At 44.7% G+C, this 14,889-nt stretch overlaps 1 long non-coding RNA gene across 2 annotated transcripts in view; it reads left to right on the top strand.

The window, feature by feature from the left end:
• The window catches only part of LOC140399704 (uncharacterized), a 62,467-nt gene that overhangs the window by 11,467 nt on the left and 36,111 nt on the right, over window positions 1–14,889 (top strand). For both annotated transcript variants that reach the window (XR_011937797.1, XR_011937798.1), the window contains exon 2: window positions 13,558–13,607. This is a non-coding gene — a long non-coding RNA (uncharacterized lncRNA). The remainder of the gene's footprint in view (window positions 1–13,557; window positions 13,608–14,889) is intronic.

The following is a 14,889-nucleotide window of genomic DNA, read 5'->3' on the forward strand; positions in this document are numbered from 1 at the left end:
GTCTGCGAAAGTAAGTGAGTGTACTAGTGAGCGAATGTGAGTCAGGGTGTGTAAGAGTCAGTTAGTTGTTATGTGCGTAATAGTGTGTGTTAGTGAGTGAGTGTGTAAGAGTGAGTTAAATCTAACCCCTCGATTTGATTCCACTCTGTAACGCACTCATTCGTTAAATAAACATCCCCGAACCTCGATTAGATTCTAGTCTGTAACTCACTCCAGGGTAACTGTTATTCTACATGTAAACCACCCTGAACCCCTCAATTAGATTCCAGTCTGTAACTCACTCCCAGGTATCTGTTACTCTATATATGAACCACCCTGAACCCCTGGATTAGATTCCAGTCTGTAACTCACTCCCGGGTATCTGTTATTCTATATATAAACTATCCTGAACCCCTCGATTAGATTCCAGTCTGTAACTCACTCCCGGGTATCTGTTATTCTATATATAAACCACCCTGAACCCCTCGATTAGATTCCAGTCTGTAACTCACTCCCGGGTATCTGTTATTCTATATATAAACTATCCTGAACCCCTTGATTAGATTCCAGTCTGTAACTCACTCCCGGGTATCTGTTATTCTATATATAAACCACCCTGAACCCCTCGATTAGATTCCAGTCTGTAACTCACTCCCGGGTATCTGTTATTCTATATATTAACCACCCCAAACCCCTCAATTAGATTCCAGTCTGTAACTCACTCCTGGATATCTGTTATTCTATATATAAACCATACCGAACCCCTCGATTAGATTCCAGTCTGTAATTCACTCCCGGGTATCTGTTATTCTATATATAAACGATCCTGAACCCCTTGATTAGATTCCAGTCTGTAACTTACTCCCGGGTATCTGTTATTCTATATATAAACCACCCTGAACCCCTCAATTAGATTCCAGTCTGTAACTCACTCCTGGATATCTGTTATTCTATATATAAACCATACCGAACCCCTCGATTAGATTCCAGTCTGTAACTCACTCCCGGGTATCTGTTATTCTCTATATAAACCACCCTGAACCCCTCGATTAGATTCCAGTCTGTAACTCACTCCCGGGTATCTGTTATTCTATATATAAACCACCCCGAACCCCTCGATTAGATTCCAGTCTGTAACTCACTCCCGGGTATCTGTTATTCTATATATAAACCACCCTGAACCCCTCGATTAGATTCCAGTCTGTAACTCACTCCCGGGTATCTGTTATTCCATATATAAACCACCCTGAACCCCTCGATTAGATTCCAATCTGTAACTCACTCCCGGGTATCTGTTATTCTCTATATAAACCACCCCAAACCCCTCGATTAGATTCCAGTCTGTAACTTACTCCCGGGTACCTGTTATTCTAGAAATAAACTATTCTGAACACCTTGATTAGATTCCAGTCTGTAACTCACTCCCGGGTATCTGTTATTCTATATATAAACTATCCCGAACCCCTCGATTAGATTCCAGTCTGGAACTCACTCCCGGGTATCTGTTATTCTATATATAAACCACCCTGAACCCCTCGATTAGATTCCAGTCTGTAACTCACTCCCGGGTATCTGTTATTCTATATATAAACGATCCTGAAGCCCTCGATTAGATTCCAGTCTGTAACTCACTCCCGGGTATCTGTTATTCTATATATAAACCACCCTGAACCCCTCGATTAGATTCCAGTCTGTAACTCACTCCCGGGTATCTGTTATTCTATATATGAACCACCCTGAATCCCTCAATTAGATTCCAGTCTGTAACTCACTCCTGGATATCTGTTATTCTATATATAAACGATCCTGAACCCCTCGATTAGATTCCAGTCTGTAACTCACTCCCGGGTATCTGTTATTCTATATATAAACCATCCTGAACCCCTCGATTAGATTGCAGTCTGTAACTCACTCCCGGGTATCTGTTATTCTATATATAAACCACCCCGAACCCCTCGATTAGATTCCAGTCTGTAACTCACTCTCGGGTATCTGTTATTCTCTAGATAAACCATCCCCAACCCCTCGATTAGATTCCAGTCTGTAACTCACTCCCGGGTATCTGTTATTCTATATATAAACCACCCCGAACCCCTCGATTAAATTCCAGTCTGTAACTCACTCCCGGGTATCTGTTATTCGAGATATAAACCTGTCCTGGGAGTGTTTGCCAGGGACAGTGCAGAGGAATCTTTGTCTAACCCCATGATGTACCTTTGCTGGTCGTGTTTGACGGAGTTTCAAAATCTCAAATAAATGTCTTCTATTAGTTTCTCGATCCCTCTGTTTCTGCTTCTCTCTCTGTCTGTCTGGGAATATTGTCAGAACAAAATCCACGATCAGCAGTCAGCCATTTTAAGTTACTTAATGGTGGCCATTTTAGGTGAGCACAGCACAGTCATATCTGACATTTGTACTCGTTGGTATAACAAAATCCTGATGGAAAGTGTCTGATTTAAACAGTGATTTGTTGGGGAATGTGGATGTAGAAAGGGAGCTGGCTGTCCTTGTACACCAGTCACTGAAAGTGGAGAGGAGGGTGCAGCAAGATACTCCCGGGTATCTGTTATTCTATATATAAACCACCCCGAACCCCTCGATTAGATTCCAGTGTGTAACTCACTCCCGAGTATCTGTTATTCTATATATGAACCACCCTGAACCCCTCGATTAGATTCCAGTGTGTAACTCACTCCCGGGTATCTGTTATTCTATATATAAACCACCCCGAACCCCTCGATTAGATTCCAGTCTGTAACTCACTCCCGGGTATCTGTTATTCTATATATAAACCACCCTGAACCCCTCGATTAGATTCCAGTCTGTAACTCACTCACGGGTATCTGTTATTCCATATATAAACCACCCTGAACCCCTCGATTAGATTCCAATCTGTAACTCACTCCCGGGTATCTGTTATTCTCTATATAAACCACCCCAAACCCCTCGATTAGATTCCAGTCTGTAACTTACTCCCGGGTACCTGTTATTCTAGAAATAAACTATTCTGAACACCTTGATTAGATTCCAGTCTGTAACTCACTCCCGGGTATCTGTTATTCTATATATAAACTATCCCGAACCCCTCGATTAGATTCCAGTCTGGAACTCACTCCCGGGTATCTGTTATTCTATATATAAACCACCCTGAACCCCTCGATTAGATACCAGTCTGTAACTCACTCCCGGGTATCTGTTATTCTATATATAAACGATCCTGAAGCCCTCGATTAGATTCCAGTCTGTAACTCACTCCCGGATATCTGTTATTCTATATATAAACCACCCTGAACCCCTCGATTAGATTCCAGTCTGTAACTCACTCCCGGGTATCTGTTATTCTATATATGAACCACCCTGAACCCCTCGATTAGATTCCAGTCTGTAACTCACTCCCGGGTCTCTGTTATTCTATATATAAACGATCCTGAAGCCCTCGATTAGATTCCAGTCTGTAACTCACTCCCAGGTATCTGTTATTCTATATCAAAGCCACCCTGAACCCCTCGATTAGATTCCAGTCTGTAACTCACTCCCGGGTATCTGTTATTCTATATATAAACCATCCTGACCCCCTCGATTAGATTCCAGTCTGTAACTCAGTCCCGGGTATCTGTTATTCTATATATAAACCACCCTGAACCCCTCGATTAGATTCCAGTCTGTAACACACTCCCGGGTATCTGTTATTCTATATATAAACCACCCTGAACCCCTCGATTAGATTCCAGTCTGTAACTCACTCCCGGGTATCTGTTATTCTATATATAAACCACCCTGAACCCGTCGATTAGATTCCAGTCTGTAACTCACTCCCGGGTATCTGTTATTCTATATATAAACTATCCCGAAGCCCTCGATTAGATTCCAGTGTGTAACTCACTCCCGGGTATCTGTTATTCTATGTATAAACCATCCTGAACCCCTCGATTAGATTCCAGTCTGTAACTCACTCCCGAGTATCTGTTATTCTATATATGAACCACCCTGAATCCCTCGATTAGATTCCAGTCTGTAACTCACTCCCGGGTATCTGTTATTCTATATATAAACCACCCTAAACCCCTCGATTAGATTCCAGTCTGTAACTCACTCCCGGGAATCTGTTATTCTATATATAAACCACCCCGAACCCCTCGATTAGATTCCAGTCTGTAACTCACTCCCGGGTATCTGTTATTCTATATATAAACCACCCTGAACCCCTCGATTAAGTTCCAGTCTGTAACTCACTCCCGGGTATCTGTTATTCTATATATAAACCACCCTGAACCCCTCGATTAGATTCCAGTCTGTAACTCACTCCCGGGTCTCTGTTATTCTATATATAAACGATCCTGAAGCCCTCGATTAGATTCCAGTCTGTAACTCACTCCCGGGTATCTGTTATTCTATATCAAAGCCACCCTGAACCCCTCGATTAGATTCCAGTCTGTAACTCACTCCCGGGTATCTGTTATTCTATATATAAACCATCCTGAACCCCTCGATTAGATTCCAGTCTGTAACTCACTCCCGGGTATCTGTTATTCTGTATATAAACCACCCTGAACCCCTCGATTAGATTCCAGTCTGTAACACACTCCCGGGTATCTGTTATTCTATATATAAACCACCCTGAACCCCTCGATTAGATTCCAGTCTGTAACTCACTCCCGGGTATCTGTTATTCTATATATAAACCACCCTGAACCCCTCGATTAGATTCCAGTCTGTAACTCACTCCCGGGTATCTGTTATTCTATATATAAACTATCCCGAAGCCCTCGATTAGATTCCAGTGTGTAACTCACTCCCGGGTATCTGTTATTCTATATATAAACCATCCTGAACCCCTCGATTAGATTCCAGTGTGTAACTCACTCCCGGGTATCTGTTATTCTATATATAAACAATCCTGAACCCCTCGATTAGATTCCAGTCTGGAACTCACTCCCGGGTATCTGTTATTCTATATATAAACCACCCTGAACCCCTCGATTAGATACCAGTCTGTAACTCACTCCCGGGTATCTGTTATTCTATATATAAACGATCCTGAAGCCCTCGATTAGATTCCAGTCTGTAACTCACTCCCGGATATCTGTTATTCTATATATAAACCACCCTGAACCCCTCGATTAGATTCCAGTCTGTAACTCACTCCCGGGTATCTGTTATTCTATATATGAACCACCCTGAACCCCTCGATTAGATTCCAGTCTGTAACTCACTCCCGGGTCTCTGTTATTCTATATATAAACGATCCTGAAGCCCTCGATTAGATTCCAGTCTGTAACTCACTCCCAGGTATCTGTTATTCTATATCAAAGCCACCCTGAACCCCTCGATTAGATTCCAGTCTGTAACTCACTCCCGGGTATCTGTTATTCTATATATAAACCATCCTGACCCCCTCGATTAGATTCCAGTCTGTAACTCACTCCCGGGTATCTGTTATTCTATATATAAACCACCCTGAACCCCTCGATTAGATTCCAGTCTGTAACACACTCCCGGGTATCTGTTATTCTATATATAAACCACCCTGAACCCCTCGATTAGATTCCAGTCTGTAACTCACTCCCGGGTATCTGTTATTCTATATATAAACCACCCTGAACCCCTCGATTAGATTCCAGTCTGTAACTCACTCCCGGGTATCTGTTATTCTATATATAAACCACCCTGAACCCCTCGATTAAGTTCCAGTCTGTAACTCACTCCCGGGTATCTGTTATTCTATATATAAACCACCCTGAACCCCTCGATTAGATTCCAGTCTGTAACTCACTCCCGGGTCTCTGTTATTCTATATATAAACGATCCTGAAGCCCTCGATTAGATTCCAGTCTGTAACTCACTCCCGGGTATCTGTTATTCTATATCAAAGCCACCCTGAACCCCTCGATTAGATTCCAGTCTGTAACTCACTCCCGGGTATCTGTTATTCTATATATAAACCATCCTGAACCCCTCGATTAGATTCCAGTCTGTAACTCACTCCCGGGTATCTGTTATTCTGTATATAAACCACCCTGAACCCCTCGATTAGATTCCAGTCTGTAACACACTCCCGGGTATCTGTTATTCTATATATAAACCACCCTGAACCCCTCGATTAGATTCCAGTCTGTAACTCACTCCCGGGTATCTGTTATTCTATATATAAACCACCCTGAACCCCTCGATTAGATTCCAGTCTGTAACTCACTCCCGGGTATCTGTTATTCTATATATAAACTATCCCGAAGCCCTCGATTAGATTCCAGTGTATAACTCACTCCCGGGTATCTGTTATTCTATATATAAACCATCCTGAACCCCTCGATTAGATTCCAGTCTTTAATCACTCCCGAGTATCTGTTATTCTATATATAAACCACCCTGAATCCCTCAATTACATTCCAGTCTGTAACTCACTCCTGGATATCTATTATTCTATATATAAACCACCCCGAACCCCTCGATTAGATTCCAGTCTGTAACTCACTCCCGGGTATCTGTTATTCTATATATAAACCACCCCGAACCCCTCGATTAGATTCCAGTCTGTAACTCACTCCCGAGTATCTGTTATTCTATATATGAACCACCCTGAATCCCTCAATTAGATTCCAGTCTGTAACTCACTCCTGGATATCTGTTATTCTATATATAAACCACCCCGAACCCCTCGATTAGATTCCAGTCTGTAACTCACTCCCGGGTATCTGTTATTCTATATATAAACTATCCCGAACCCCTCGATTAGATTCCAGTCTGTAACTCACTCCCGGGTATCTGTTATTCTATATATAAACCATCCTGAACCCCTCGATTAGATTCCAGTCTGTAACTCACTCCCGGGTATCTGTTATTCTATATATAAACCACCCCGAACCCCTCGATTAGATTCCAGTCTGTAACTCACTCTCGGGTATCTGATATTCTCTAGATAAACCATCCCCAACCCCTCGATTAGATTCCCGTCTGTAACTCACTCCCGGGTATCTGTTATTCTATATATAAACCATCCTGAACCCCTCGATTAGATTCCAGTCTTTAACTCACTCCCGGGTATCTGGTATTCTATGTATAAACCACCCCGAACCCCTCGATTAGATTCCAGTCTGTAACTCACTCCCGGGTATCTGTTATTCTATATATAAACCACCCCGAACCCCTCGATTAAATTCCAGTCTGTAACTCACTCCCGGGTATCTGTTATTCTATATATAAACCACCCTGAACCCTTCGATTAGATTCCAGTGTGTAACTCACTCCCGGGTATCTGTTATTCTATATATAAACCACCCTGAACCCCTCAATTAGATTCCAGTGTGTAACTCACTCCCGGGTATCTGTTATTCTATATATAAACCTGTCCTGGGAGTGTTTGCCAGGGACAGTGTAGAGGAATCTGTGTCTAACCCCATGATGTACCTTTGCGGGTCGTGTTTCACGGAGTTTCAAAATCTCAAATAAATGTCTTCTATTAGTTTCTCGATCCCTCTGTTTCTGCTTCTCTCTCTGTCTGTCTGGGAATATTGTCAGAACAAAATCCACGATCAGCAGTCAGCCATTTTAAGTTACTTAATGGTGGCCATTTTAGGTGAGCACAGCACAGTCATTTCTGACATTTGTACACGTTGGTACAACAAAATCCTGATGGAAAGTGTCTGATTTAAACAGTGATTTGTTGGGGAATGTGGATGCAGAAAGGGGGGTGCAGCAAGCAGTTAAGAAGACCAATGATATGTTGGCCTTCATTGAAAGAGGGATTTGAGTTCAGAAGTGGAGATGTCTTACTGCAGTTGTACAAGGCCTTGGTGAGACCACACCTGGAATATTGCGTACAGTTTCGGTCTCCCTAACATAGAAAGGATATAGTTGCCAGAGAAGGAGTGCAGCGGAGGATCAATCGGCTGATAGGGAGGTTGCTGGACTGTCCTACAAGGAGAGATTGGTTTGACTGTGGCACAGTGGTTAGCACTGCTGCCTCACCGTGCCAGTGACCCGGGACAAATTCCGGCCTTGTGTGACTGATTACGTGGAGTTGGCAGTTTCTCCCCGTGTGTGCGTGGGCTTCCTCCGGGTGCTCCGGTTTCCTTCCACAGTCCAAAGATGTGCAGGCTAGGTGGAATGGTCCTGCTAAATTACCCCTTAGTGTCCAAGAAAGACTGTTTAGATTAGGTTAAGGAGTTATTGGGATAGGGCGGGTGACTGAGCTTACATAGAATGCTGTGTCAGAGGGTTGGTGTAGATTCGATGGGCAGAATGGCCTCCTTCTGCATTGTAGGGATTCTATCATTGTGCCTGTATTCACTAGGGCCTAGAAGGATGTGAGGAGATATTGGCCGTGCTAAATTGCCTCTTAATGGCACAACGGTTAGGTGGTGTTACTGGGGTTATTTGGATAGGGTGGAGGCGTGGGCTTGGGTAGGGTGCTCTCTCCGAGGGCCAGTGCAGGCTCGATGGGCCAAATGGCCTACTCCTGCAATGTATATTCTATCATTCTGTGAGCTCTGATTGAAATGTATTACATTCCAACAGCGCTGTGCAGACTATACACAGGGATGGTGATTTCCACGTTGTACTGCCTCTGCCATGTCTTGGGAGTGATCTTGGAGACAGTGCAGAGGGAGCTTTACTCTGTATCTAGCCCTGTGCTGTACCAGTCCTGGAAGTGTTTGGTGTGGACAGTGTAGAGCGAGCTTTACTCTGTATCAAGCCCTGTGCTGTACCTGTCCTGGGAGTGTTTGATGGGGACAGTGTAGAGCGAGCATTACTCTGTATCTAGCCTCGTGCTGTATCTGTCCTGGGAGTGTTTGATGGGGAGAGTGTAGACGGAGCTTTACTCTGTATCTAACCCCGTGCTGTACCTGTCCTGGGAGTGTTTGATGGGGACAGTGTAGAGGGAGCTTTACGCTGTATCTAACCCTGTGCTGTACCTGTCCTGGGGGTGTTTGATGGAGACAGTGTTGAGGGAGCTTTACTCTGTATCTAGCCGTGTGCTGTACCTGTCCTGGGAGTGTTTGGTGTGGACAATGCAGAGGGAGCTTTACTCTGTATCTAGCCCTGTGCTGCATCTGTCCTGGGAGTGTTTGATGGGGACAGTGTAGAGGGAGCTTTACCCTGTATCTAACCTGTGCTGTGCCTGTCCTGGGAGTGTTTGATGGGGACAGTGTTGAGGGAGGTTTACTCTGTCTCGAACACCGTGCTGTACCTGTCCTGGGAGTGTTTGATGGGGACAGTGTAGAGGGAGCTTTAATCTGTATCGAACCCCGTGCTCTACCTGTTCTGGGAGTGTTTGATGGAGACAGTGTCGAGGAAATCTTACCCTGTATCGAACCCCGTGCTGTACCTGTCCTGGGAGTGTTTGATGGGGACAGTGTAGAGAGAGGTTTACTCTGTATCTAACCCCGTGCTGTACCTGTCCAGGGAGTGTTTGATGTGGACAGTGTAGAGAGAGGTTTACTCTGTATCTAACCCCGTGCTGTACCTGTCCTGGGAGTGTTTGATGGGGACAGTGTGGAGGGAGCTTTACTCTGTATCTAACCCCGTGCTGTACCTGTCCGGGGAGTGTTTGATGGGGACAGTGTAGAGGGAGCTTTACTCTGTACCTTACCCTGTGCTGTACCTGTCCTGGGAGTGTTTGATGGGGACAGTGTGGAGGGAGCTTTACTCTGTATCTAACCCCGTGCTGTACCTGTCCTGGGAGTGTTTGATGGGGACAGTGTCGAGGGAGATTTACTCTGTATCTAACCCCGTGCGTACCTGTCCTGGGAGTGTTTGATGGGGATAGTGTAGAGGGAGCTTTACTCTGTATCTAACACCGTGCTGTAACTGTCCTGGGAGTGTTTGATGGGGACAGTGTAGAGGGAGCTTTACTCTGTATCTAACCCCGTGCGTACCTGTCCTGGGAGTGTTTGATGGGGACAGTGTAGTGGGAGCTTTACTCTGTATCTAACCCCGTGCTGTACCTGTCCTGGGAGTGTTTGATGGGGACTGTGTAGAGGGAGCTTTGTGCTGTATCTAACCCCGTGCTGTACCTTCCTGGGAGTGTTTGATGGGGAAAGTGCAGAGGGAGCTTTTCTCTCTATCTAACCCCGTGCTGTACCTGTCCTGGCAGTGTCTGATGGGGACGTGTCGAGGGAGCTTTACTCTGTATACATTCTCCTTCTGTAGCTGTCCTGGGAATGTTTGATGGGGACAGTGTAGATGGATGTGTAATCTGTATCTAACCCCATGATGTACTTTTGCTAACAGTGTTTGATGGCGATTCTGAATATTGAATTAATGTATTCTGTTATTCTCCCCATCTTCTCTGTCTCTGCATCTCTCTATCTCTCTCTCTGGGAATCTGTCTAAAAAAATCCACGATCAGCAGTCAGCCATTTTAAGTTACTGAACGGTGGCCATTTTATGTGAGCACAACACTGAGACAATTGGGACAGTTGTCCAAGTTAGTGTCAAACAAAAACTGAAGGAAAGAGTCAAATTTAAATGGTGATATGTTGGGCAATGTGGATGCACAAATGGAGCTTGTACACCAGTCACTGAAAGTGGAGAGGGGGTGAAGCAAACAGTTAAGGAGACCAATGATATGTCGGCCTTCATTGAAAGAGGGATTTGAGTTCAGAAATGGAGATGTCTTACTGCAGTTATACAAGCCCTTGCGGAGACCACACCTGGAGTATTGTGTACAGTTTTGGTCTCCCTAACATGGAAAGGATATCGTTGCCAGAGAGTAGGTGCAGCGGAAGGTCAGTCGGCTGAAGGTGAGATTGCCGGTCTGTCCTAGGAGGAGAGATTGATTCAATAGGACCCGAACGAGCCCTGTTTCTCCAACCTTACTCTGGAGATCAAATCCCACATTCCTGGTAATTTCTCCACTCTCAAAGATGGAAAGATATTGACCAAGTTTAAAGCAGAGATTGACTGATTTCTAAATCCCATTGACATAAAGGGACATGGGGATAGTGTTGGGGAAAAGACATTGAAGTGAAGATATTTCACAGCTGGATTCACAGAATACAGACAGCAAAGTATCTTAAATTTTGGAAGTGCCACAAATGTTGTGAAACATTTGGGAAATGATTGGAAAAAGTTTGGACTGAGAACTCCTCAGTGTCCCCCTCGGTGTGTTTCCTGTGTCTGCAAAGGTAACACTTGTCCTGTCTATGGTTATGTTAATTCAGCAGATAACAACAGATTCAGCAATGTCCTGTCCTTATTTCTGTCTTTGTTTAACATTTATTCCCTCTGAATTTCTGACATGTTGGGAATGACCATTCGTCTGTCGCCTTAGGAAGGCTTTCCATAGAATGATTAAAAACCAGCAAGAAATCACAGAATGTGAGTTAAACACAACTTCATTCCTGCTTCCATTTAGAGAGAAGATTCCTGGCCAGACAAACAAAGCTCATTGCAAAGTTTCACTTCATATTTTACTTGTTGTTCACGGACAGATTTCTTGAATGAGCTGCTTGAGAAATTTGGATTCAATTTCATTTTTTCACTCTGTGAGATGTAAAGTTTATTCCTGAATAAATACAGGGTCATCGGCAACAACATCATTTTATCAGAGAAGGAGGTTCAATGGGATCTTTCACTGAAATCCTCTGATGTCAATTCCTGAGATTAGAATTTATAATGAAACAATTTATATTCAATGAAAACGGTCAGTTTGATAACCCGAATTGCTTTCTGTTACCTCGCCCCTCACGCTCCTCTCTCACCTTGTTTTTAATTTGGGGAATTCTGCAGGCAGCTTGTGCACAGGAAGAGCCCCAAAAATGGTGGCACTTTCAAAATTAAGTTCAGAGTCTCTGAAGATGGATTTCTTTCTCTCTTTCTACTTGAACCTGTACAAACTGACAGCAGGCATATTGATTGCACAGTAAGATTCCACAATCAGAAATGTGATCATGGTGGAAAATTCCCCCACGTCCCCTGTGGAAAGGATGAATTAACTCCCTCATTCCCACCTTTAAGTTTAAGACTTTTAACTCAAGACCTTCAAACCCATTTTGCAGTCCGTGAGCTAATTTTTTAAAAATGTGGTCATTATTGCTGTGTTTTTTGAAAATATTATCATTCCGATGAGGACGGACATAACAACATACAAACAATCAGTCACAACACAAACAAAATACTATTCTCCTCATTTGAGATTTATTCCTTTCTTTCCATTAAACCTTTTCACACTTCCCTCCCCTTACCCACTGGCAACAAACAGATCTGTAAATAGAGACAAGAACAGCTTCCATCTCGTCCAGAACCCCCCACCTGAGCCACAAAGGGCTAACTTTAGTTTCTCAAGTTTAAGGAATTCCGCAATATCCCTCAACCATGTCGATATTTTTGGCGGATCTTCTGACTTCCCTGCCAATACAATTAGCCTCCGGGCGATCAATGTGGCAAAGGCCACCACATCGGCCCCGTCCCCATTTATTAGTCCCGGTACTTCCGACACCCCAGAAATTGCCTCATGTGGTCCCAGTAATATTTCCACCTCCACAACTTTTGTTACTGTTTTAAATAGCGAGAGCCAGAAGCCCAATAATCGTGGACGTGACCAGAAGATGTGGACGTGGTTCACTGGTCCTCCTTTACACTCTCACATTTATCTTCTTCCTCTGTGAAGGATCTGCTCGTTCGTCCCTGTGTCATATGGCCCCTGTGTACATCCTTGAATTGTATCAAGCCCATCCGAGCACGTGAAGATGTCGCATTGACCCTGTGTATAACCTCACTCCATAGTCCCCATTCCAACGCCACACCCAACTCTTCCTTCCACTTTTGTTTTATTTCCTCAATCGCTGCTTTCTTTCTGTCCATCAGCCAGCTGTAAATGTTAGTCATTCTCCCATCACCAACTCAGCTGGGAGGAGCAATTTATCCAGCAGCTTGTTCTCTGGTAGGCAACGAAAGAGGACAACTCCTCTTTCACCAAGTTTCATCATTGAAGATAATTAAACTTCACCTCCCTCGGCATTTTATGTTTCTCCCTCAATTCTTCAAATCTACTTTCCAACAACAAGTCTGTAACCTGTCTCAGCCCAGCTTTATGCCACTGTTTAAATATTGTATCCAGTCTTGCCGCCGGGGTGAATCGGGGGTTTCCATAAATAGGGGCTCGCACCGTCAAGTTATCCAAAGCAAAATGGCGTCTCCGCTTGCTCCAGATGTTGAAGGAAGATGCCAGCACCGGGCTTTGTGTAAACTTCCCCGGGGGAAATGGGAGTGGGGCCGCAGCGAAAGTCTGCAAACTAGCCCCCTTACACGATGCTTACTCCACCTGTACCCATTCCGCTTCTTCCTCTCCCCACCATTGTCGAATATTCTCCAAATTCACCGCCCAATAATAATACAAAAGATTGGGAAGCACCAACCCTCCCACCCACCCATTCTTTTTAAATGTGTGCTGGTCCTTTTGAAGAGAAATCCAAAATCTCCTTCCATTTACTGATGGAGAAGTGACCTGCCGCATTTTCTATCTGTTTAGAGCAGGGTGTCTGTGTGAGGGTAAGTGTGTTACTGTGTGTGTGGACTTTTCTCTATCTGTCTATCTGCCAGTCGCCCTGGTCCAACATTCTATTTCTCTCTCCACAGATGCTGCCTGACCTGCTCAGTATTTTCCGCATTGGTACAAGAGCGAGGAGGTAAGGCTGAACTTAAACAAGACACTAGTTAGACCTCAGCTGGAATATTGTGGACAGTTCTGGGCGCCACACTATCGGAAGGATGTGAACACACTGGAGCGAGTGCAGAGGAGGTTCACAAGAATGGTTCAGGAATGAGAAACTTCAGTGATGAGGATAGATTGGAGAGGTTGGGTCTGTTCTCCACGGAGAGAAATGGCCAAGAGGAGATTAGATAGAGGTGTTCAAATTCTTGGGGGTGCCGGACAGAGTAGACAGGGAGAAACTGTTCCCACTATTAAGAAGATCAAGAACGAGATGGCACAGAATTAAAGTGAATTGGAAAAGAAGCAAATATTTGTGAGAAAATGGAAACAGTATAGTGTAGAGAGAGCCCTGCTCGGTATCACACCCCGTGCTGTACCTCTCCTGGGAGTGTTTGAGAGGAAAAATGCAGAGGGAGCTTTACTCTGTATCTAACCCCGTGCTGTACCTGTCCTGGGAGTGTTTGATGGGGACAGTGTAGAGGGAGCTTTACTCTGTATCTAACCCCGTGCTGTACCTGTCCTGGGAGTGTTTGATGGGGACAGTGTAGAGGTAGCTTGACTCTGTATCTAACCCGGTGCTGCACCAGTCCTGGGAGTGTTTGATTGGGACAGTGTAGAGGGAGCTTTACTCTGCATCTAACCCCGTGCTGTACCTGTCCTGGGAGTGTTTGATGGGGACAGTGTAGAGGGAGCTTTACTCTGTATCTAACCCGGTGCTGCACCAGTCCTGGGAGTGTTTGATTGGGACAGTGTAGAGCGAGCTTTACTCTGTATCTTACCCCGTGCTGTACCTGTCCTGGGAGTGTTTGATGGGGACAGTGTCGAGGGAGATTTACTCTGTATCTAACCCCGTGCGTACCTGTCCTGGGAGTGTTTGATGGGGATAGTGTAGAGGGAGCTTTACTCTGTATCTAACACCGTGCTGTAACTGTCCTGGGAGTGTTTGATGGGGACAGTGTAGAGGGAGCTTTACTCTGTATCTAACCCCGTGCGTACCTGTCCTGGGAGTGTTTGATGGGGACAGTGTAGTGGGAGCTTTACTCTGTATCTAACCCCGTGCTGTACCTGTCCTGGGAGTGTTTGATGGGGACTGTGTAGAGGGAGCTTTATGCTGTATCTAACCCCGTGCTGTACCTTCCTGGGAGTGTTTGATGGGGAAAGTGCAGAGGGAGCTTTTCTCTCTATCTAACCCCGTGCTGTACCTGTCCTGGGAGTGTCTGATGGGGACGTGTCGAGGGAGCTTTACTCTGTATACA

This window comes from Scyliorhinus torazame, chromosome 23 (genome assembly GCF_047496885.1).
Source record: "Scyliorhinus torazame isolate Kashiwa2021f chromosome 23, sScyTor2.1, whole genome shotgun sequence".
Lineage (NCBI taxonomy): Eukaryota > Metazoa > Chordata > Chondrichthyes > Carcharhiniformes > Scyliorhinidae > Scyliorhinus > Scyliorhinus torazame.